Raw genomic sequence first — 26,618 nt, 5'->3', positions numbered from 1 at the left:
GGACACCGGAGCACAAGTGTCAGCTATCCATGCTTCCTTAGTGGACCCCAAGTTAATCAACCCAGAGATCCAAGTGACAATTCAACCCTTCAAGTCCAACTCTTTCGATTTGCCTACAGTCAAGTTGCCTGTCCAGTACAAGGGCTGGTCAGGAACGTGGACTTTTGCAGTCTATGATGATTATCCCATCCCCATGCTGTTGGGGGAAGACTTGGCCAATCATGTGAAGCAGGCCAAGAGGGTGGGAATGGTCACCCGCAGCCAGGCTAAACAAGCCGTGAGGCCTAGCTCTGTTCCGGAAACTTCTATCAGGACCCGGTCAGAGGTGATGGACCCGGACCCCAGACCAATGTCTGCAACAGCAGTAGTGGATCCAGTCCCAGAGACCCAGACGGAACCAGTCCCAGAACCGGAACCAGCCGAACAACCAACACCAGACCCATTGCCAGCACTGAATCCAGTACTTGCAACCTCAACACCAGAGGGCCCCACCAACCCTGAACTGGCAGCAGCCGATAACCCGACACAAGAGGCTCAGCCGGAGCCTGAATCCCAACATAGTGCACCAGCGGAGAGCGGTTCACAGTCAACAGAAACAGCTCCATCCCCTATATCGCTTCCAGAGGGACCAAGCCTAGGTCCACAATCCAATGAGGAACTGATGTCTCCAGCATCAAGGGAACAGTTCCAGACCGAGCAGGAAGCAGATGAAAGCCTCCAGAGAGCTTGGACGGCGGCACGGAGCAACCCACCGCCTCTCAGCTCTTCTAATCGATCCAGGTTTGTTGTAGAAAGAGGACTTTTATACAAGGAAACTCTTTCTGGTGGACACCAGGAAGACTGGCATCCTCAGAGACAGTTGGTAGTTCCAACTAAATACCGGGCCAAGCTCTTGAGCTTAGCCCATGATCACCCTAGTGGCCATGCTGGGGTGAACAGGACCAAAGACCGTTTGGGGGGGTCATTCCACTGGGAGGGAATGGGCAAGGATGTTTCTACCTATGTCCGGTCTTGTGAGGTGTGCCAAAGAGTGGGAAAGCCCCAAGACCAGGTCAAAGCCCCTCTCCAGCCACTCCCCATCATTGAAGTTCCATTTCAGCGAGTAGCTGTGGATATTCTGGGTCCTTTTCCGAAAAAGACACCCAGAGGAAAGCAGTACATACTGGCTTTCATGGATTTTGCCACCCGATGGCCGGAAGCAGTAGCTCTAAGCAACACCAGGGCTAAAAGTGTGTGCCAGGCACTAGCAGACATTTTTGCCAGGGTAGGTTGGCCCTCCGACATCCTCACAGATGCAGGGACTAATTTCCTGGCAGGAACTATGAAAAACCTTTGGGAAGCTCATGGGGTAAATCACTTGGTTGCCACTCCGTACCACCATCAAACAAATGGCATGGTGGAGAAGTTTAATGGAACTTTGGGGGCCATGATATGTAAATTCGTAAATGAGCACTCCAATGATTGGGACCTAGTGTTGCAGCAGTTGCTCTTTGCCTACAGAGCTGTACCACACCCCAGTTTAGGGTTTTCCCCATTTGAACTTGTATATGGCCGTGAGGTTAAGGGGCCATTGCAGTTGGTGAAGCAGCAACGGGAGGGATTTACACCTTCTCCAGGAACTAACATTCTGGACTTTGTAACCAACCTACAAAACACCCTCCGAACCTCTTTAGCCCTTGCTAAAGAAAACTTACAGGATGCTCAAAAAGAGCAAAAAGCCTGGTATGATAAACATGCCAGAGAGCGTTCCTTCAAAGTAGGGGACCAGGTCATGGTCTTAAAGGCGCTCCAGGCCCATAAAATGGAAGCATCATGGGAAGGGCCATTCATGGTCCAGGAGCGCCTGGGAGCTGTTAATTATCTCATAGCATTCCCCACCTCCAACCGAAAGCCTAAGGTGTACCATATTAATTCTCTAAAGCCCTTTTATTCCAGAGAATTAAAGGTTTGTCAGTTTACAGCCCAGGGAGGAGACGAGGCTGAGTGGCCTGAAGGTGTCTACTACGAAGGGAAATGTGCTGGTGGTGTGGAAGAGGTGAACCTCTCCATGACCCTTGGGTGTATGCAGCGACAGCAGATCCAGGAGCTGTGCACTAGCTACGCGCCAACGTTCTCAGCCACCCCAGGACTGACTGAACGGGCATACCACTCCATTGACACAGGTAATGCTCGCCCAATTAGAGTCCAACCTTACCGAGTGTCTCCTCAAGCTAAAACTGCTATAGAACGGGAGATCCGGGATATGTTACAGATGGGGGTAATCCGCCCCTCTGAAAGTGCATGGGCATCTCCAGTGGTTCTAGTTCCCAAACCAGATGGGGAAATACGTTTTTGCGTGGACTGCCGTAAGCTAAATGCTGTAACTCGCCCAGACAACTATCCAATGCCACGCACAGATGAACTATTAGAGAAACTGGGACGGGCCCAGTTCATCTCTACCTTGGACTTAACCAAGGGGTACTGGCAGGTACCGCTAGATGAGTCTGCCAAGGAAAGGTCAGCCTTCACCACACATCTCGGGCTGTATGAATTTAATGTACTCCCTTTCGGGCTGCGAAATGCACCCGCCACCTTCCAAAGACTTGTAGATGGTCTTCTAGCGGGATTAGGAGAATATGCAGTCGCCTACCTTGACGATGTGGCCATATTTTCAGATTCCTGGGCAGACCACCTGGAACATCTACAAAAAGTCCTTGAGCGCATAAGGGAGGCAGGACTAACTGTTAAGGCTAAGAAGTGTCAAATAGGCCTAAACAGAGTGACTTACCTTGGACACCAGGTGGGTCAAGGAACTATCAGCCCCCTACAGGCCAAAGTGGATGCTATCCAAAAGTGGCCTGTCCCAAAGTCAAAGAAACAGGTTCAATCCTTCTTAGGCTTGGCCGGTTATTACAGACGATTTGTACCGCACTACAGCCAAATCGCCGCCCCACTGACAGACCTAACCAAAAAGAAACAGCCAAATGCTGTTCAGTGGACCGAAAAGTGTCAGAAGGCCTTTAACAAGCTTAAAGCGACACTCATGTCTGACCCTGTACTAAGGGCCCCAGACTTTGACAAACCGTTCCTAGTAACCACAGATGCATCCGAGCGTGGTGTGGGAGCAGTTTTAATGCAGAAAGGACCTGATCAAGAATTCCACTCTGTAGTGTTCCTCAGCAAAAAACTGTCTGAGAGGGAAAGCAACTGGTCAATCACTGAAAAAGAATGTTACGCCATTGTCTACGCTCTGGAAAAGCTACGCCCATATGTTTGGGGACGGCGTTTCCACCTGCAAACCGACCATGCTGCACTGAAGTGGCTTCACACCGTCAAAGAAAATAACAAAAAACTTCTTCGGTGGAGTTTAGCTCTCCAAGATTTTGATTTCGACATCCAACACATCTCAGGAGCTTCTAACAAAGTGGCTGATGCACTCTCACGTGAAAGTTTCCCAGACTCAACTGGTTAAAATCGTCCTTGAGATGTGGAAAATATTGTTAGTCTTTATGTACTTGGTAGCATATTTAGAGATGCATGTGTCTTATTAACTCTGTTTTCCTAGAGCTCCAGGAAGAAATCCCAGCCAGTGTTTCACCCTAGCTGAGATTTGGGGGGCGTGTCATAAATAGAAAGGGAAGGGTAAACCCCTTTAAAATCCCTCCTGGCCAGAGGAAATCTCCTCTCACCTGTAAAGGGTTAAGAAGCTAAAGGTAACCTCGCTGGCACCTGACCAAAATGATCAATGAGGAGACAAGATACTTTCAAAAGCTGGTAGGAGGGAGAGAAACAAAGGGTTTGTGTGTCTGTCTATATTTTGTCTTTGCCGGGGATAGACCAGGAATGAAGCCTTAGAACTTTTAGTAAGTAATCTAGCTAGGTATGTGTTAGATTATGATTTCTTTAAATGGCTGAGAAAAGAATTGTGCTGAATAGAATAACTATTTCTGTCTGTGTATCTTTTTTGTAACTTAAGGTTTTTGCCTAGAGGGGTTCTCTATGTTTTGAATCTAATTACCCTGTAAGGTATTTACCATCCTGATTTTACAGGGGGGATTTCTTATTTCTAATTCTATTTTTATTAAAAGTCTTCTTGTAAGAAAACTGAATGCTTTTTCATTGTTCTCAGATCCAGGGGTTTGGGTCTGTGGTCACCTATGCAAATTGGTGAGGCTTTTTATCCAACATTTCCCAGGAAAGGGAGGGTGCAAGTGTTGGGAGGATTGTTCATTGTTCTTAAGATCCAAGGGTCTGGGTCTGTAGTCACCTAGGCAAATTGGTGAGGTTTTTTACCAAACCTTGTCCAGGAAGTAGGGTGCAAGGTTTTTGGGAAGTATTTTGGGGGGAAAGACGTGTCCAAACAGCTCTTCCCCAGTAACCAGTATTTGTTTGGTGGTGGTAGCAGCCCATCCAAGGACAAAAGGGTGGAATATTTTGTACCTTGGGGAAGTTTTGACCTAAGCTGGTAAAGATAAGCTTAGGAGGTTTTTCATGCAGGTCCCCACATCTGTACCCTAGAGTTCAGAGTGGGGGAGGAACCTTGACAGTCCTAACCTTAGAAAAAGCACAGTCGCTTCCTTTCAGTAGACCTGCCTTCCTTTGTTTGCACAGCACCCAGCACATGGTGGATACTAACAGAAACCAATAACAATGAAACTTATTTCAGGATAGTCAGCAAATTCTGTGAGTTTAGCAGTATAAAGAATACATAAATTTCATAAGTTTCAGTTAGCGTCTACACTAACAAGATACTGTTAGTTGATATTGACAAGACATTAGAAATAATACCATACAAAAGTAGCAAATAGACTCCAGTTAGGAGCTGTGGAAGCTCCCTAAAAGCGGGCGGCTACTGGTGCCCAAACTGGCCCTGCCCCCAGCATCGCCCACTCTCCCCTAGCTCCCATCTCTTCTCCTCAAGACCCCGCCCACTGTTCACTCCTCTGCATCCACCCCATCTCTTGGCCTTACAGCCAGTAAAAAGTGATGGGGCCATGGCCCCCTGCCCGGCCACGGTCCAACACTCCTGACTCCAGTCAGTGTCTGATTTAACTCCCCACTCCCTTTGCTAGAAGACTGCAGTACTTCATCTTGGCATTTACCTTCAAGAAAAATTCTTCTCCATGCCAAATGAACACCAGTTAATTTAGAAAATAGTCCCAGCTGGGCTGTGTCTGCTCCCCCCATTCCCCCCCCCCCATCAGCAGATGTTACATTTTTTTGGTTCCTTGACCAAATTATCTTTATGCTCCTGTAAGGATTCTTGACAACATCATTTTTCCTCCTCTATTTTTTGTGCTTTAATTAGACTTATAGTGCAGATTTAGGGAAGAAATACCCTCTGTGGTCTGTGATAGGTGGCAGGAGGCCCTCATTACTGTAAGTTGGACCCAGAGTGTGCAAGAGAAACAAAGGACAGTCTGTGGTTAAGATTACACAAAGTAAAACTATTTCCCCATGTTTATTTCCCCTGCTACTGTTCCTCACACGTTCTTGTCAACTGCTGGAAATGGCCCACCTTGATTATCACTACAAAAGGTACCCCCCACCCCGCTCTCCTGCACCTTACCTGATCACTCTTGTTACAGTGTGTATGGTAACACCCACTGTTTCATGTTCTCTGGATATATAAAATCTCCCCACTGTATTTTCCACTGCATGCATCTGATGAAGTGAGCTGTTGCTCACAAAAGCTTATGCGCAAATAAATTTGTTAGTCTCTAAGGTGCCACAAGTACTCCTTTTCTTTTTGAGGTCTGTCATGGACTTCTTATATTGCCTTGGGCAAGTTAGCATCTGTATCTCAGCTCCCCTTCTATATAATGGGGTTAAGGACACTTACCACCTACCTCCGGGAGCATTATGAGGAATAATTCAGATGATACAGTGTTGGGGGGCCAAATATGTACATATAGGTGGCTAGTTCATTACTGCTCCACACAGCATGGGGTTGCATGGATCCTACAGGGACAATGCCTCCCTTTTGCACATGGGGTGAGTGTGTCTATTGAGCCACCTCTTTGATGGGTGCCACTTGTACTCCTGGTCCATTTTGGGGTACCTTGTGCACCAGGGATGTTCACAGGGAACAATCCAAGTGCACAAGAGAGCGCACAGGCTGCAATGGTCCCTGACCTCTGCAGTGCACACACAAGAACCTCACGCACATGCCAGCTATAAGCTGACCCTTTTATCTTTAGAAATTGTTCCATTGGGCTAAAAATGTATTTTTACATGAACAGTCATTTGTACGAGGGATGGAAGAATGTGCTTTGGTTAACTTAAAGCCCAGTTTGGAAATATCCCACCAGAATGGAACGTTTTGAAGTTTACTTTCTGTCCAATGCCTTTCTTCTAGGGTGAGTTGAGGAGGCAGTCCAAGTGACACATCACTCTCAAGCCAGCCAGTCAAAAAGCAGCATGTTGGCAGTAATGGCCTTAAGGAAGGAATGGAAGAGAGGAAAGTGATTGCGTATTGGACAGAGATCAGAAGCTAGAGGGGTCAAGAAGATGCAGCCTTGGAAATAGCCTGTAGCACAGTTGCTGCAACTCTTTGTCCTGAACTGTCAGGAAGCAGTAAGTGTACCAGCTAATAAAGGCTACTGCTGCAGAGAGACCTTGGAGACGAGAAATGGCCTGACAGTTGAGTGGAAGGAGGAGATCCAGCAGCAGAGAAGAGTTGGCATCTAAGGAAGAACAGACAGGAAACATGAATGTGCTCCATCCACAAGGAAGGAGGACTCTCCAGCAGCTTAGCAAAGGCTCCACCCAAAAGATTTCTTCAAAGAAGGGGAGCAGAGGAATTCTACCTAGATCCAGTCAACTGTAAAACTAACTAATCCAAACCTGGAAAAAATCTCCAAAGATGGGTGCATCCATTTCACCTAAAAAATAGGATGTACATCCATTACAATATACAAACTCTGCATTTGCGCAGGCAGACCACTATGCACATATTAAATGTCTAACTGCACGCATAGACCATTTACCATGAGTACATTTACCCATTGTTATTCTGTAAGACCTAGGCCCTAGAGCTTCAAAAGATATGTAGGCATCTAACTGCTACAGACTTCAAATTTTAAAATTTGGACATGCGCACACACATGAACACACACGGGAGCAAGTTTGGTGGCCATGTCTGAAAACATGGTCCTCAAGGTATACCAAAGCACATGGAAGATCACAGGAGTTCATCATTTGTGGATTTCAAGGAGAAATGATCAGTATAACACACAATCTCTTCTGTGGAAATCCGGTTCTTTTTCAGGCTAATAAAATACATACTTTAATTAATTAAAGTATGTAACTTCACATGGAAATGTTTTTTTCTAAAATGCAATGAGAATTAGACATTTATTTGCTTGGCAGAGGTTGGGCAGTTCTCAGGCCCTGAGATGTTTGTTTGCTTACAATAGTTTCCTTTTCATAGTAGCAGACCAAGTATAAACAAGTTAATGACCACAGTTGAACTCAGTGCTGAATCTGTGACATCACAACTATTCCCATGGTGATTGGATGTTATAAACATCTATGTTACCAACTGCAGGACTAAATAGACTGAAAATATGGGCTGGTGGTGTCAAATAGTTTTGTTCGGACACAGTCTGACTTTAATCTCACTTGTGCTATTTTCTTTTCTCTCTCTCCAATTCAGTAGGGTTTCTCCTGAATTACACTAGTACAACTGAGATCGTTATCAGGCCTGTTCTTCACTAACAGGAAAAGGAACACTGAAAATTGCTGGCAGGATACATTGCTTTGTGTCCTAGGCAGCAGGTCTAATAGGCCAGGGGAGGCTAAGCCTCCCCTGCGGCATGGCCGCTAACCTGCCGCCTTTGAAAGCACGGGTGCCTGAGCCGTGGTGGCCCTGCCTATGCTCCGCCCTGAGGCCTCCTCCCACTTTTCCCCCGTGGCCTTGCCTGAGCTCCACCTCTTCCCATCCCAGCTGCGCCTCTCCCCCAAGGCACCCACCGCTCGCCGAGTCCCTCGTCTCCTCCATGCCCCTACCCCGAAGTGCTTCCCGCTCACTGAATCCCTCCCCTCCTCCATTGAGTGGGGGAGAGAAGGGACGCGGCAGGCGGTGGGCATTTTGAGGGAGGGGGATAGAGCAACTCAGTGAGCAGTGGGTGGGGGGAGGGGAGTGGAAGCGGGGAAGGTCTCAGCAAGCAGCAGGCGGGGGTGGTGGAGAAGGACTTGGCGGGTGGTTGGGGTCTCGCGGGGGGGGGGGGATGATTCAGAGAGCTGTGGGTGAGGGGGCTGAGTATGAGCGGAGCCTGAGGTGGAGCGGGGGTGGAGGCTGGGCAAGGCCACGGAGGAAGAGGTCGAGCTGGGGTGGAGCAGGGGGTGGGACCATGGTCTGGGTGCCAGGGAGCTTCCAGCACTTGGGCCAGCCTCCCCAAATGCCGGAGCCACACACAGCCCATGCTTTGTGTGCAAATATTCTTGTTTCACACCTCAGATGTTGCGCTGTCTCTGGGATATGAGCACTCATGACACCGCAGTCCTTTCAGTGTGCCTCCCAGCAAGACTATGAGGCAGGCCTCCATACCATCTGGTATGTGAGGGGTTGTGGGGATGCAGGTGTAGGCAAGGGACAGCCACGTTCTGAATGTGCTCAGATATTTGTAAAAGCTTTCAGAAAGATTTTCCAAAATGTTGTTCTTTTTTTGAAACTCTTTTAAATGTGCTTTGGAAAGGTGCACATGGGAGACAGGCCCTTGAAAAAATAAATAACAAGGGAAACATTTGAAATTGAAATTCATTTTCTTTTATCCTGAAGACTGTTGTTTGCTTCTTGGGCTTTTCTAGCTGTGTGAGCTGAATATAGTGTGTCTCTGTATGAAACCCAGAGCCAACAACCCAGCATGCTCTCTATTCACCAGAAAGGCCAGGGAGTTTTCCATTTCTGCACATGATTCAGTTTGCTGCCAGGATGCCACAAAGCCAGCTATGTTCATTCATAGCTTCAAGGCAAATTAGCAAAGGCTATTGTTCAGCTCTTTCTCCTGGACAGTGAGCGAATAGTTCAGCTTGTGATGTGGTGAAATGAAATGACAGAAACACCCACCATATCACACCCTGCAGTCAGCAACAAATGCCTGTTCACAGGCTCCTAGGATAAAAACTAAAATTCCTGAGGGCTTGGCATTTAGCTACTGTGGCTCCGAAGTGGGGAATAGGAAAGCCCCTCCGAGGGTTGAAATCCTGGCCCTATAGAAGCCAATAGTTGACCTCAATAGGGGCAGGATGTCATCCAGATATCTCAGCAGTAACAGACTTGCTGAAAACAAACAATTATAGACATGCATTAGCCTGTCTACAAAGTGCATTTGTCCGCACTAGAGAGGTGTGAATTCTAGTGTACACTCGCCTGTTGTGTGTTAATGTAGCCCTGTTTGAAACAGAACAACATTAATGCGTACTAAGGAACTGTTATTGCATACCAGCAGGGTCTGCATGGGCCTGTTAATTCACAACATGCTCGTGAACACTAGAATTTACAACCCTCTAGAGTTACTGTGCAGACAAACCAGCAGGCATGCCAGATTATTTTGTCATTGATTGTTTAGTTATTGGGGTTTTTTTTCTTTAATGGTGAATTAGGTGCTTGGAAAATATACCAGGTTAGTAACACTAGACAGGATGTTGAAATTCCCTTCAGGATTAATAGAAATTGTGGAGTATGGGTAAGGACAGTGCAAGTTCCCCATGCTGCCCTGCCAGTGTTCTTCGGCCTTGTTCCAAAAGAATAAAAAGGGAGCTCCCTCTTCACTGCCACTCAGTCCAGTCCACCTTGGCCTCTGCTGCGACAGCCAAGAAAGGTGCTAATTTCTGTGGGGACCTCAGATCCATGGAACTCCTTTAGTCATACTCTCCTTTCCTCTTCCTGGGTACGTTTCTGGCTAGTAGCTGTGTCATGGAAGCGGAATTCAAGCCTCAGAAGGATTGCCCTGGTGGCTTTCTCAAAAGCCAGATTGCTAGGATGTGGAGGAGCAAATTCCCTGATTCCTGGCCATTATAGGGGGAAATTGGTGACTGCAGAAAGTAACAAACAACCTAACACTGCTGCAGCTCCGAGTAAAGCATTCCCTTGGAACAGGGAGAAACCTCAGTGTGAGAATTACAGGAGTTTCATGGAACTTCTGTAGGCACCAATAGGCTCGATAGGCTGCAAAAAGCCAGAGGCCTATTTACCACTAGTTTAGTCTCAGCCCTATTCTAACATGGTTTCTTTGTAGCACTTTAAAGGGCCATTATTGTACAGTCATTTCCCATTTTATATTTTAAACTGTTACATTAGTTTAAAGTCCAAACTTTGTTAAGCTCTAGATAGGGAGTCAAAATCAGCGTCAGCAAGAAAAATAGATAATGCATCAATAACATTGTGCTGTGTCTGTGTCAGTGAGTTTGTGCTAGAGTGGTGGCTGGGACAACCCTGGTCAGAATCTACTTTGAGCAAAACCTGGGGACCTAATTCTCTTTAATTCCTGAATATGGGTTATGTTTTGGGGGGCTTCACAGGGCATGGCTACACTGTAGTGAAGATGTGATTGCAGCACAGGTAGGCATACCCATACCAGGTTTAATCTAGCTACCATGGGTAGCAATATCAGTGAAGATACTGTGGTATAGGGTAGCAACCACTGTACAAGCCTTCTGGGGACGTTGGGTATGTACTCTTGTAGCTAACACACGCTAAAGCTTGTGCCACTACATCATCTTTGCTGTTATTACCCATTACCCATAGGTGTGCCTACCTGTACTGCCTTCACTTGCAGTGCAGATATGCCTAATGAGCTCAGAGCTGAGAAACTGAACCCATATTGCTGCTCAAAAGAGGTTTCTAAAGTTATGATCAGCCTTGGAATACTGACACTTGTTAATCTAATGCTTGAGAAAATTTGAGTGGTTCAAATATCTGAAATAGAGAGAGAGCGAGAGAGGCTACAACTATGGTATATATAAAAATGTCCTTTTATAATCAATGAACCTACCCCTTGCAAATGATATGTCAGAGAAAAAACAAGATGAGATAGAATGAAAGTTTTCTAACGACAATGAAACCAACTTTCATTTATGGGAAAAGTTTGAGGCAAGAACGAAAAATATTTTTTCCTAACCTGGGAATTTTTTTTTTTTTTTTACTGGAAATGAGGTCTGTTTAATAAAACTGAGAATTTACATTTTCTTTTTTTGCCTGGAAAAGGATTAGCAAAGCAGGGTAGAGGGTGACCCCAGCTGGCATTATTAGCACAGCTAAAACTACGATCAAAGCTAATGGAAGTTTAGAGTGTGCAAGGATCTAGGATCCAGCCCAAGTCTGTGAAACTACCAAAGGTTAACCCTACCAGGAAAAAGTACTGCTTTTCTTTAACCAACTCCCACACCAACAAAACCTGTAAATAAAAAAGATTTCTGAGAATCCAAGGCCTTAATAAGCTAAAATGAAGTCAATGTTGAAACAAGGGTCAGAAGAACATCTGTTCTAGGATTCCCTAATCTTTAATAAGTAAAACTATTTCTTGACTCCTGAGCTGCAGGGTTGTTGTGTACACTGTTGTTTTGTTCATCCCACACTTCCTTTCCCGCACACTGTGTTTCAGTTGCTTTTCAAGTTAAAAGGAGAAAAATTCCCCTGAAGTCATGGGGGGCAGAGCCATTTATATGCAGAATTTGGCCCAAGAACTTGAAAGCTGTTTCCCCTGAGGTTTTACAGTACCCAAAGGGGGCAGGAAGGGAGAGAGGAGCCAGGACCCAACCCATATTTCACACCAGACCAAGACCAGATACCATGGTAATAGGAATGATATCAAACTCTAGAAAACACTAAAATAGACTCGCCCTTGGTGACGTTTGATGCACCCCATAAAAGGAAGAAGACTAGGCACTCTTCCACTCTACACCAGGCGACTCCCTGGGCTGCATGCTGCCCTGTGCTCTCCCCGGGCCAGTAAAGCTCTGGGATTTAAAAGCAGAATCAGTGAACATATTATATCTCCTTTTTCTGAGAAGTGGAAAGAATTTCAGGTTATGCAGTCTCTTCTCAGCCTGCGCCCAGGATTTCTCCCACACCACTGCTCTTCCTCATCCTCACAGGTTCAGTAGCTCCAGCTGCACGTGCAGCCTCATTCACATAATCACTCCCTTTCTGGTTCCAAAACCCAGCAGAGCAGACTGGGAACATGTAGTGTCAAGTAATATATCCGGTCACTCCTTCTCCCACTTTTGACTGTGCTTTCTTTCACGCCAACCTATCTATGGAATAACTTCCCTCTTCCCATACTCCAAATTTACGCTCTCTTCCTTTGCCTAAATCCTTCAATCACTGATCTCATATAACTTTTGGTGCTTTACCTCATACTTAGTGCCCTACCAAATTCACGGCCGTGAAAAATGCATCACAGACCATGATATCTGGTCTCCTCCCGTGAAATCTGATTTTGTATGTGTGTGCTTTTACCCTGTATTATACAGGTCCATGGGGGAGACCAGCATTTCTCAAACTGGGGTCCTGATCCAAAACAAGGCTGCAGGGGGTGTATCACGAGGTTATTTTAGGGGACTCGCGGTATTGCCACCCTCACTTCTGCTCTGCCTTCAGAGCTGGGTGGCTGGAGAGTGGTGGCTGTTGGCCGGGAGTCTAGCTCTGAAGGCAGCAGTGCAGAAGCAAAGGTGGCCATACCATACCCTGCCATTCTTACTTCTGTGCTACTGCTGGTGGTGGTTCTTCCTTCAGAGCTGGCCCTCTGGCCAGCAGCCGCTGCTTTCCAGCCACCCAGCTCTGAAGGCGGCACTGCCACCAGCAGCAGTGCAGAAGTAAAGGTAGCAGTATCGCAACCTCCCCTATAATAAGCCTGAGGTATTATGTGCACAGTTGTGCAAACCTTACTCTCACAAGTCGTCCCCCTAAAGACAGTGGCATTACTTGCATGAGTGCAAGTCCTACTCAACATATATGTTGAGTAGAACTGAACCTTATATAAGGAATAAACAAAATGATGATGTTTAACAATGATCTATTCTATCTCATGCCAGAGGAGGACTATTTAAAACCAACTGAATGATGGATAACCAGATACAGTTTTAGGGGAAATGTTGGTAAAAAAAAAAAAAAAAAAATCTAATCTCCACCATTGTTTAGGAATGTAGATTTCATCTACTTTAATTTACTCTTTTTTTTATTCTGTTTTTCTTTATATGCAATCCTTCCAATTCCCAAGATTTGTTTATCTTTTTCACTTTTTGTCATAATTTTGCTTTAATATTACTGTCCCTGTATGGTGATATGTAAATAGTAAATATTTAAAAGGAACAGACATAGATGATGTGATGAAAGTTGTTATGCTGTACAAAGCATTTTTTTTCTAGAGTGATTAGTTCCTCACTGCTGTTTTTATATTACAGTGGCACCCAGAGACCCCAGCTGAGACCAGGGCCTCTATGAGCTAGCTGCACATACAGAGGCAGCCTGTAAAGAGGCCTTGGTGGGTTAGGCGGCCTAGTGGTTACCGCACCTAGTGCCACCTCCTAGTGAGAAGGTGTTGCAGTCTAGGCCTTCTTTTATTCAGAGGTGTGCTGAGGTGGGCAGTGGTAGGGGAGCCCGGGCCCACACACCCCACTGGGCTCTGACCCAGGGCCCTAAGGGCGTCAACACTGTCTGGCCTCCAAGTTAACCTCCCCGGGTCACTTCCTACCAGCCGCTATTCTTTTCCCTGCTTCTAGTCCAATGTAAGGTGAAAAGAAAAAGGTAATCAAGTCATCATCCCCAACGGGTCAGCATATGGTCTTCTTCTTATCAGGGAGGCTTCTCCAGTATCCTTGGCAGAAGCCTTCAGGGTAGGTCCATTCTCCTCCCCTTTCTGAGAAAGTTTGCTCCCTTTCAACCCTTTATCCAGCTGGAGCATGCTCTGCAGGGCTGGAGGGCTGGGGCTACCTGGGCCCAGTATTGTCCTTTTAACCCCTTCCAGTCCAGTGTGTACATCCCATCACACAGTCCTAGCCACAAAGAGTTTACAATCCTAGGGCTCAGTACTGAAAAGACTAGTATGCTGGCAAACCCCAGACAGGTATACTGGCAAACCCTAGAGACAATATCCATGCCCACTGAATTCCAGGGGTCTGCTTGAGTGCATTTGGATCAGGGCCTAGCTAGACAAGACAGCTTAAGGGTGAGAGAAAGAAAGCATTTTTATTCTAATTTTACAGGTGGGGAACTGAGCAATAGAGATGAAGTGGCTCGCTGAAAGTCACTTGGGACCCCTAAGGTAGTGTTGGGAATTGAGCCCAGCTCTCCTGAGCCCTAACCCATTTTTTAACCACAAGAACCACCTTCCTCTCAAATAATTCAGATACTGATGATTCCTTTGCAGCTAACATTCTCCAGCTCATGAGTTTCAAAAGCAAACAATGTTCTGGCACAGCTCTCTAATTACAAAGCACTTCAAGATGTTACTGGTCAAGTACAGTATTTTCTTTTTTATGTTGGTTTAAAACAATTGCATTTTGCTTCTGAGATGAATTATTAATGGGAATGGGGTAATTTATGGAATCCTGCCAATTAAATTGTGACCTTTATTTGCAACTACATTAAGTTTTACATCTGGGCTTCCAATAAGCTGAACTCAGAGTTTAATAATGTAGCTGTCAGAGTAGCTAATGTTAAACTTCAGCATCTTCCTCCTAATAAAACAATGTCCTATATCTTATGAAGAATGGAATAAAAAATGATAGGTGAAAAACCAATTGTTGACCACTCAGTGCATCCATATCTGACACATTTTGCTTCCAAATTGCCTTTAATGGGAAAAGGGAGCTATAATAAAGAAATTAGAAATGTAGTGTTCAAAAGGGAGTTCTGTGACTATTATACTTGCTTAAGCAAAGTTCTTAAAGGAACTCACATTAAAATCCAATTTCTGATGGAGTACCCTTTAACTGGTGTGTCCTGAATTTATATTTATTTATTTATAATTTATTGCATATTTTTCTGCCCCCTGTTGATGTTTATGAAGATCTTTTCACTAAGGGAAAAGCTGACTAAGGCCCCAATCCTGCAAACACACACATGCTTAACTTTATTCACAAGAGTAGTACCATCGATGACGCACTTGTATCACTGTTTGTAGGATTAGTGTTGATCTAATTAATCAGGGGAAACAGTGAAAGAAACTATATACAAAGTTCTGTCAAATACAGAATAAACCAACTTAATCAGTAATGAAAGTTCTCTAAATTTCTCTTATAGTAATCTTGGGTGTTCCTTGTAATTGGATTAGACCTAATCAGGAGTTTTTCATCAAAATGATTTTTTGACATAAAATGCAGTTTCCACAAAGTCAAAATTTTCTATGGGAGACATTTGATTTTTCCCAAATCTGTAGAGTCTAAATCAGGAAAATCAAAACAAAATATTTAGTTTCAGTGGGTTTGACTTGAATTGAAACATTTCACTTTCTTGAACTGTACTGAAGCATTTTGGCAACAAAAGTTCTTTTTGACAGGGTTACTGGCCCAGTGGATAGGAGGGAAACAGTAGACATAGTCTTTCTTGATTTTTACTAAGGCAGTTGAAACAGTCCCATATGAAATTCTCATAAGCAAGGAAAATATGGAATTGCTGAACAGTTGGTTGAAAAACCATACTCAAAGAGTATCAAAGGTTCACTGTCAAATTGGGAGGACATATCTTGTGGTGTCTCATAAGGGTAATTTCTGAGTCTGGTACTTGTCAATATTGACTTGGATAATGGAGAGGAGAGTGGGCTTATAAAATATGTCGATGACAGTAAACTGGGAGAGGTTGCAAGCACTTTGGAGAACAGGATTAGATCAAAACAACCTTGGCAACTTGGAGAATTGGTTTGAAATCAACAAAATGAAATTAAGTGAAGACAAGTGCAAAGTATTACATTTAGGGAGGAAAAATCAAATGCACATCTACCAAACTGGAAATAACTAACTAGGTGGTCGTACTGATGTAAAGGATTTGGGGGTTATAGTGGATCATAAATTGAATGAGTCAAAAATAGGATACAGTTGCAAAAAAGGCCAATTTTAATCTGGGGTATATTAACAAGAGTGTCATATGTAAGAGACTGAAGGTAACTGTCCTGTGCTACTCGGCACTGGCCAGGCCACAGCTGGAGTACTGTGTCCAATTCTGGGTGCCACACTTTCAGAAAAATGTGGACAAATAGAAGAGCAACAAAAAAGATAAGTGGTTTTGAAAACCTGACCTATGAATAAAGGTTAAAAAGAAGACTCGGGGGGAATGGGATCACATTCTTCAACTATGCTAAAGGATGTTATAAACAAGAATGAGATCAATTGTCCATATCCACTGAAGGTAGAATATGAAGTAACAGTCTTAATTTGTAGCAAAGGAGATTTAGGTTAGATATCAGGAAAAACTTTCTAACTATAAGGGCAGTGAAGCTCTGGAATAGTCTTCAAAGGGAGGTTGTGGAATCCCCATCATTGGAGGTTTCTAAAAACAGGTTGGACAAACACCTGTCAGGGATGGTCTACTCTAGACAAGGTTTACTCAGTCCTGTCTCAGTGCAGGAGGTTGGACTTGATGACTTCTGGAGGTCACTTTCAGCCCTACATTTCTATGATTCTATTATTTTGTTTCAAGTCAGTTCAACATTAAACTGCACCCACCTGTGGTTCTGCAGTAATTTATGGGAGTTGAGCTTACAGATACCTCATGCCCCCATTTTCTCCTGTGGGCCAGGGCACTTGGCCATACTACATCTTCTGTGATGCACCATGGTCTCCCTTCTGATCAAGCCATGCGTTGGAGTCAGGGAATTCCCTGGAGCAAAAGAGGAGGAGGGGATGGGGGCAATAGAGGAACTATGACTCTGCCTCCAGTAGAAAGAATGAGGAGTACTTGTGGCACCTTAGAGACGAACAAATTTATCTGAGCATAAGCTTTCATGGGCTAAAGCCCACTTCATCAGATGCTTGCAGTGGAAAATACAGTAGGACGATAGATAGCTATAGATATATACAGAGCACATGAAAAAATGGGGGTTGCCATATCAACTCTTAACGAGAGCAATCGATTAAGGTGGGCTATTATCGGCAGGAGAAAAAAAAACTTTTGTAGTGATAATCAGGAAGGCCCATTTCAAACAGTTGACAAGAAGGGGGAAAATTAGCATGGGGAAATAGTTTTTAGTTAGTGTAATGACTGCTCCACTCCCAGTCTTTATTCAAGCCTAATTTAATGGTGTCCAGTTTGCAGATTAATTCCAGTTCTGCTGTTTCTCGTTGGAGTCTGTTTTTGAAGCTTTTTTGTTGAATAATTGTGACTTTCAGGTCTGTAATTGAGTGTCCAGGGAGGTTGAAGTGTTCTCCGACTGGTTTTTGAATGTTATAGTTCTTGATGTCTGATTTGTGTTCTTTTATTCTTTTGCATAGAGACTGTCTGGTTTGGCCAATGTACATGGCAGAGGGGCATTGCTGGCACATGATGGCATATATCACATTGGTAGATGTGCAGGTGAATGAGCCTCTGATAGTGTCGCTGATGTGATTAGGTCCTATGACGGTGTCCCTTGAATAGATATGTGGACAGAGTTGGCAACAGGCTTTGTTGCAAGGATTGCTTCCAGGGTTAGTGTTTTTGTTGTGTGGTGTGTGGTTGCTGGTGGGTATTTGCTTCAGATTGGGGGGCTGTCTGTAAGCAAGGACTGGCCTGGATCCCAAGATCTGTGAGAGTGAGGGATCATCCTTCAGGATAGGTTGTAGATCCTCGATGATGCACTGGAGAGGTTTTAGTTGGGGACTGAAGGTGACAGCTAGTGGTGTTCTGTTATTTTCTTTGTTGGGCCTATCCTGTAGTAGGTGACTTCTACTCTTCTGGCTACTCTAGGTACTCTTCTGGCTCTGTCAATCTGTTTCTTCATTTCAGCAGGTGAGTACTGTAGTTGTAAGAATGCTTGATAGAGATCTTGTAGGTGTTTGTCTCTGTCTGAGGGGTTGGAGCAAATGCGGTTGTATCTCAGAGCTTGGCTGTAGACAATGGATCGTGTTGTGTGGTCTGGATGGAAGCTGGAGGCATGTAGGTAAGTATAGTGGTCACTAGGTTTCCGGTACAGGGTGGAGTTTATGTGACCATCTCTTATTAGCACTGTAGTGTCCACGAAGTGGATCTCTTGTGTGGACTGGTCCTGGCTGAGGTTGGTGGTGGGGTGGAAATTGTTGAAATAGTACTCCTCATTATTTCTGCTGATGCAGACTAACACGGCTACCACTCTGAAACCTGTCTGCCTCCAGTGCTACCCCTAGGAGAATGTGCTGTTTGCATTTAGCTCATCTAGTCCTTTATTTATACAAAATGCATAAGAAATTCAGTTATGTAATGTGTCCATCAGCATGTGTACTGAAAGGTGCATATTTGCACACAGAATTCAACTGTATTGTCCGCAAATACCCATGAGTTGAATTAACATGCTGCTTCATGTGACACCATTTAAATGTTTATAGGTGCCTTTTTAGAAACTTTCCATCCGATTATTTCGAAAGGAATGGGTACAACAGAACCTGCCTTTTGCTCACTTAATTACTCCTGTTGCTGACACTCAGATTTATAGATCAAGTTAATATGCCAATTAGTTTTGTTCAAGATTCCAGGCAGACTAATTTTCAGGCTGATTAACTATATTAATAACTGGTACTTCTCTCTAGTCTTTGTAAAGCCTTTTGTGTCTGTACAGATTCTTGGAACAAATGCCTTTACAGTAGTAAATGTTTGTTGCATTTTTTTGAAAATTGCAACATTGTCTTTGCTAAGCAGAGAAGCATAAAATGAAGCAATATTTTCAAATCCTTTTCCTGCCCCACTGTACTTAACACAGAACAAATCATATCTCTAAGGGCAGGGAGTGTCTCTGGCCATATGCCTGCACAAGGGGACATAAGGATCCACTGATTCCCCTGCTTGGGCTATCTAGAGGCTATAGAATGGCACAGAAGAAGGGAGAACAACCTCTGTAGGGCTGCTACTCTTCCTCCCATGCAGGCAGGAGAGCCAGTGGATGGATTCTTGGTTCCACTCTGTACAAAAACACTTGTTTTGATTGTTTTCTCCCCACAGGAAGGCACTCACCAGGCACCATATTGTGACTGTGAGGAGTATCCAGTTCTTGGTCTGCTCCTGGGCAATGAAATTGAGTGCTCCTTGCTTGTGACAAAGCTACAAATGAGCTCTCTGGCCCAGAATCTCAAAGGATTTAAGTGCTTTCCTCCAACTGGAAATTAATAAATCCCTTTGGGGATCTGGGCCTATGTGACCAAATTATTACCCCGTAACTAAGCAAAATATTAAACTAGAAAATCACATGGACCATCCCCATATGATGTCATAGACTGTAGAAGAGTGTCCAGGTTGCACGGGGGCCTGCTGCTGTGGTAACCCTCAGTTTTGAGAGTTTTGATCTCTCCGCATCCGCTTGTCATCTACGTTGGATTCTTCCAATATTTATTACATTAGTATTTTTCCTTTACACTTCTCACTTCAAACAATTGTTTTGCATCAGTTCTTCCCCTCCACCAGTTTCTCTCACCCATACTTGATCTCCACCCCACAATGTGTTAGTTTTATTTCTAATTACTCAATTTTAGCTTTTTTGACATTTGGCCTAATTCTTTTTTTTCCCCTTTCCGCTTCTCAACCTGGTTTCCTCTCTGTAAATGGCTCTGTGGAAAATACATTATACCTAATACACGATGCTGCAGACGCTCAGATAAATGACTTGGCACCTGGCGTATGTTGAATTGCCAAGTTATCACTCATGGTATCGGCATTCTCATTCTCACAACACTGGCTGCACACATCCTTTGCTCACTTAAGGCCTAGAGTCACAGTAAACAAAGACACTGACTGAGGGACAGGCTTACAACTCAGCAAGATGAGGGGAGCAATCGAAGTTCAATATTGAAGCTTCTGGCTATATAAGGCCTTTGAGCCTCATGAGTCATTTCCCTAGGTGTTTATGGACTCAGTTAAAATCCTCATTGGCTCTGCAGTAATTCTGTTCTGGTTTTGGCCCATATCCTCAGCTTCTGTTTCCTCTTTTCTGTTGAAGGTCCAAATTACCCTCCCTGATCTGTGTGTTAGAATTTCTAATCCCTCTACTTCACTTTCCCTTATTTTCAGTTCTTACTCATCTCTCCTTTTCGTTTCCACGTTCCCTATTTTCAAGCTCTTTATTTCTTCTGTTTTACCCATCCTTCTCTACCACTTGTTTCTCTCTTCTCCTCCAAGAGGTATATGTGGAACTGACTGTTACCGTTGTGTGTAAATCCTGGCTAGCAGCATAAAGATGTAGGCCACATTAACATTTCAAGATGATGATTATTTATTGTGCTTATTACAGTAGTGCCTAGGGACCAGCCAAGACCAAACCTATTGTGTTAGGCTCTGTACAGAGTAAATGTTGTATTTATAATACATAGTAAAGAGGTTTGTCTCCCTAGAACTGAGTACTGTTCTGTGCTGTCTCTCTCTCTCCCATTGTAGCCAGTTCATGCCAAATTTGACATTTTCGGCTGCCTCGGAGTATCCAGCTTAGTTTGTTTTACTTCACATTTGCTTTTCCAGCCCGACATTCCACTCAGCTAGCAAGCATGGAGTCTGATTAATTAGCTGTCCCATTCTTGTGTGTGTGTCTGTCTGTCTCTCTCACTCTCTCTCTCACACACACACTCACACACGTACATATTAATCCACCTCTGGTTCAAGTTGTATGTCAAATAACTTTCTCGGGGTGAGCTGAGGTGAGGTCCTTAGCACAATTAAAAGAAATATTTTGCCTTCTCACTGCTTTCCTTTTATCTCCTCTCACTTTCAGATGGAAAGTATTGTTTCTAAAATAGCTGCTGGCAATAGCCCTCCCTCCCCCCAAGCCTGGCATTAATACATTACAAAATGGCTAGGAAGAGGCTTTTCTTGTTTGTTTCCCCCCACAAAACTCTGATAATAGGGATGATTATGGCTGGATTAGGAATGGGGATACAGTAAACTAATACACAACACTAACAATAGTTGTTGTAGAAATACTGGTGTCACTCTTGCTAGTAATACTGAGCAGTAAGTAACCTCAAAATCTCTGAAGTCCTGGGTGGGTTGTGAAATTCACATGCATTGCTGCTTTTCCCAAGTAGCACTCCCAAACCTTGACATAATCTGCCCTCAGAACATGAATGATGGCATTATCAGTTCCTTTGGACTTTTTCTGGCCTGGTTTCTGTATGCATCAGTTCTTTATTGTTCTTGCAATTCTCATTTTTACTTCTAGTAACTTTAATAGTCCTTTTCCTATTCTGATTCTCAAATACCCTTGAGGTATTATAGGCAGGGCTGGTACCACCACCTGTTATTAAGATTGCCTGACACTTCCCATCCTAAGACCCAGTTTTCAGTTGTTTGTAACTGCCAAACATTAAGCTCAACTGAAATTTTCAGTGTGGGGTGTCTACCAATGTTTGGAAAATTTCAGCCAAACAATCTCTGCCATTTCAGAAAACAAAGCTAGAACAAAGACCTGGATCCCTTTGTCTCACACTTGAGCTGTCCTCCCTTATGGAGGTCTTTCTCTCACACTCCCTGCCCTGGATCAGACTGTGGTGGAAGGTGTTGGGCTTCTCCTTTCCTATTCCTGCCACTTCCAAACTCTCCTCCCCTCCTTCCTTCCCACTCTTTCCCCTCTTTTGAGCAACACTGCATCTGAACTTAACATAAGAATGGCCCTACTGGGTCAGACCACGGGTCCATCTAGCCCAGTATCCTGTCTTCCAACAGCAGCCAGTGCCAGGTGCCCCAGAGAGAATGAACAGAATAGGTAATCATCAAGTGATCCATCCCCTGTCGCTCATTCCCAGCTTCTGGCAAGCAGAGGCTAGGGACACCATTCCTGCCCATTCTGGCTAATAGCCATTGATGGACCTATCCTCTGTGAATTTATCTAGTTCTTTTTTGAACCCTGTTATGGTATTGGCTTTCACAACATCCTCTGGCAAGGAGTTCCAAGGTAGACTGTGCGTTGTGTGAAGAAATACTTCCTTGTGTTTGTTTTAAAACTGCTGCCCATTAATTTCATTTGGTGACCCCTAGTTCTTGTGTTATGAGAAGTACTAAACAACACTTCCTTATCTACTTTCTCTACTGCAGTTATGATTTTATAGACCTCAATCATATCTCCCCTTAGCTATCTCTTTTCCAAGCTGAAAAATCCCAGTCTTACTAATCTCTACTCATATGGAAGCCGTTCCATACCCCTAATTAATTTTGTTGCCTTTTTCTGAATCTTTTCCAATTCCAATATATATTTTTTGAGATGGGGTGACCACATCTGCACACAGTATTCAAGATGTTGGGGTACCATCGATTTATATAGAAGTGACATATTTTCTGCCCTATTATCTGTCCCTTTCTTAATTATTCTGAGCATTCTGTTCACTTTTTTGACTGTCGCTGCACATTGAGTGGATATTTTCAGAGAACTCTTTCTTGAGTGGTAACAGCTTATTTAGACCCCATCATTTTATATGTACAGTTGGGATTATGCTCTCAAATGTGCGTTATTTTGCATTTATCAACATTAAATTTCATCTGCTATTTTGTTGCCCAGTCATCAAGTTCTGAGAGATCCGTTTGTAGCAATTTGCAGTCTGCCTGGGTCTTAACTATCTTTAGTAATTTTGTATCATCGGCAAATTTTGCCACACCACTGTTTACCCTTTTTTCCAGATCATTTATGAATATGTTGAATAGGACTGGTCCCAGAACAGACCTATGGGGGACACCACTATTTACCTCTCTCCATTCTGAAAACTGACCATGTATACCTACCCTTTGTTTCCTTTCTTTTAACCAGTTACCAATCCATGAGAGCACCTTCCCTCTTATCCTGTGGCAGCTTACTTTGCATAAGAGCCTTTGGTGAGGGACCTTGTCAAAGGTTTTCTGAAAATCTAAGTACACTATATCCACTGGATCCCCCTTGTCCTCATGCTTGTTGACCCCCCTCAAAGAATTCTTGTAAGATTGGTGAGGCATGATTTCCCTTTACTAAAACCATGTTGACTCTTCCTCAACAAATTATGTTCATCTATATGTCTGACAATATTGTTCTTTATTATAATTTCAACCAGTTTGCCCAGTACTGAAGTCAGGCTTAAGGCCTATAATTGCCGGGATCACCTCTGGAGCCCTTTTTAAAAATTGGCATCATGGTAGCTATCTTCCAGTCATCTGGTACAGAAGCTGATTTAAATGATAGGTTACAGACTGCAGTTAGTAATTCTGCAATTTCACATTTGAGTGCCTTCATAACTCTTGGGTGAATACCATCTGGTCCTGGTGACTTATTACTGTTTAATTTATCAATTTGTTCCAAAGCCTCCTCTAATGATACCTCAATCTGGGACAGTTCCTCAGATCTGTCACCTAAAAAGAATGGCTCAGGTTTGGGACTCTCCCTCATATCCTCAACCGTGAAGACCAATGCAAAGAATTAATTTAGTTTCTCCACAACGGCCTTATCGTCCTTGAGTGCTCCTTTAGCATCTCAATCGTCCAGCGGCTCCATTGGTTGTTTAGCAGGCTTCCTGCTTCTGATGTACTTTAAAAAAAAATTGCTATTACTTTTTGAGTCTTTGGCTAACTATTCCTCAAATTCTTTTTTGGCCTTCCTAATTGTATTTTTATACTTCATTTGCCAGGGTTTATGCTCCTTTCTATTTTCCTCACTAGGATTTAACTTCCACTTTTTAAAGGATGCCTTTTTGCCTCTCACTGCTTCTTTTACTTTGTTGTTTAGCCATGGTGGCTCTACTATGTTTTTTAATTTGGAGTATACGTTTAAGTTGAGCCTCTATTATGGTGTCTTTAAAAAGTTTCCGTGCAGCTTGCAGAGATTTCACTTTTGACACTGTACCCTTTAATTTCTGTTTAACTAACCTCCTCATTCTTGTGTAGTTCCCCTTTCTGAAATTAAATGCTACTGTGCTGGGCTGCTGTGATGGTTTTCCTGCCACAGGGATGTTAAATTTAATTATATTATGGTCACTATTACCAACCGGTCCAGCAATATTCACCTCTTGGACCAGATTGTGTGCTCCACTTAGGACTAAATCAAGAATTGCTTCTCCCCTTGTGGGTTCCAGGTCTAGCTGCTCCAAGAAGGAATCATTTAAGGTGTCAAGAAACTTTACTTCTGCATCCCGTCCTGAGGTGACATGTACCCAGTCAATATGGGGATAACTGAAATCCCCTATTATTATTACTGAGTTGTTTTTTATTTTAATAGCCTCTCTAATCTTCCCTGAGTCACTATCACCATCCTGGTCAGGTGGTCGGTAATATATCCATACCACTATATTTTTATTTTTAGAGCATGGAATTTCTATCCATAGAGATTCTATGGTTCAGTTTGATTCATTTATGATTTTTACTTCATTTGGTTCTATGCTTTTTTTCATATAGAATGCCACTCCCTGTTCTGTCCTTCTGATATATTTTGTACCCTGGTATTATTGTATCCCATTGATTATCCTCATTCCAGCAAGTTTCTGTGATGCCTGTTATATCAATATTCCCATTTAATATGAAGCACTCTAGTTCACCCATTTTATTATTTAGACTTCTTGCATTGGTATATAAGTATTTTAAAAACTTGTCTCCTTCTAGCTATCTGCCATTAATGTAAATGATGTAATTGAATGGGACTCTTTTTTTATTTGACTGTTTCTGATCAGACCCTGCTGGTATTTTATCATTTTCCATCCTCTCGTCCTCACTAGGACATAGAGATTCTCTATTAATAGATCCTCCCCTAAGGGATGTCCGAACCACATGCTCCTCCACAACTGTTGGCTTTCCCCAGCCCTTAGTTTTAAAACTGTTCTATAACCTTTTTATTGTTAAGTGCCAGCAATCTGGTTCCATTTTGGTTTAGGTGGAGCCCATCCTTCCTGCATAGGCTCCCCCTTTCCCAACAGTTTCCCCAGTTCCTAATAAATCTAAACCCCTCCTTCCTACACCATCGTCTCATCCACGCATTGAGACTCTGCAGTTCTGCCTGTCTAACTGTCCCTGCGTTTGGAACTGGGAGCACCTCAGAGAATGCTCCCATGGACTTCAATCTCTAATCTAGCTGCCTAAATTTGGCCTTCAGGACCTCTCTCCTATCCTTCCCTATGTCATTGGTACCTACATGTACCACGACCACCAGCTGCTCCCCAGCTCTACACATAAGTCTACCTAGATGTCTCCAGAGATCCGCAACCTTCGCACCAGGTAGGCAAGTCACCATGTGGTTCTCCTGGTCATCGCAAACCCAGCTATCTATGTTTCTAATGATCAAATCGCCCATTACTAATACCTGTCTCTTCCTAATAACTGGAGTTCCCTGCCCCGGAGAGGTATCTTCAGTGTGAGAGGATACCACAACATCATCTGGAAGGAGGGTCCCAACTATTTTTGGCTTTTAAGTTTAAAGAATGTTGAGTTCTAGCCCCTGCTTACACTCCTGCTGTAAACTGCCTCACAAAACTCCCCGGTTAGCAGCTCCTGTTCGCTAGCTCCTCTGGTCATTTAGGAGTGGCTTTTTAAAGCTCTGGTCTCCCTGAGTAGCCCTGCCCCATGGTTAAGGGTTGATGGGTGCTAAAGCCTCCTTAAGAAGCTCTCAGCCTTGCCTAGCGGGCCGCTAGGCTCAGCACACACATGGTCGGTACATGTGCACAGAAGCAATAGATTCACAGCCCCCAACGGACACGTAATCACTCCTCCTTCACCTGGAGAACTCCCTCACAAAACTCCCCAGTTAGCCACTCCTGTTTGCTAGCTCTGACTCTCTTTTCCTCCCATCCTTCCCATTGCAATCATCTACTGCCTACCCAACTCCTCCCCTTCCTTTCTGATCTTAACACCTGATGCCCTCTCTTCTCCTCCTCACAGTGTCCCATATTCAGTGTTGGTGACTTCAGCTTCCAGGTTGATGACCCATCCAACCCTTAGCTGCACATTTCTTTGCTATGACTACTTTGTTCACCCTGCAGCCCTGGTTCAAATCTCCCATTCACTTGACTTGGTCTTCACCAAGTGCTTTGCTCTCTGATTTCTGTTGCTGAGCTCTCCCTCTCTGACCAAACATCTGATCTCTTTCAGTATCACTCGTCATCTTCCCCCCTCACAGCATGCAACTCAACCTTTCTGTGACTTCCATGTTGATGATTTCTCATATGCTCTCAGTGCTCTCCTCCCTGCCCTCTCTTTCTTTGCTTACGTTAATATGGTTGTTGACGCTCTCCATGCTTCATAAGAATGGCCATACTGGGTCAGACCAATGGTCCATCTAGCCCAGTATTCTGTCTTCCAACAGTGGCCAATGTCAGATGCTTCAGAGGGAATGAACAGAACATGTAATCATCAAGTGATCCATCCCCTGTCGCCCATTCCCAGCTTCTGGGAAACAGAGACTAGGGATACCATCCCTGCCCATCCTGGCTATAGTCATTGATGGACCTGTCCTAGATGAATTTATCTATTTCATTTTTGAACCTTGTTATGGTCTTGGCCTTCACAACATCCTCTGGCAAAGAGTTCCACTGTGCGTTGTGTGAAG

Source organism: Natator depressus, chromosome 2 (genome assembly GCF_965152275.1).
Source record: "Natator depressus isolate rNatDep1 chromosome 2, rNatDep2.hap1, whole genome shotgun sequence".
In the NCBI taxonomy this organism is placed as follows: Eukaryota; Metazoa; Chordata; order Testudines; family Cheloniidae; genus Natator; species Natator depressus.
This window is presented reverse-complemented; position numbering follows the sequence as displayed.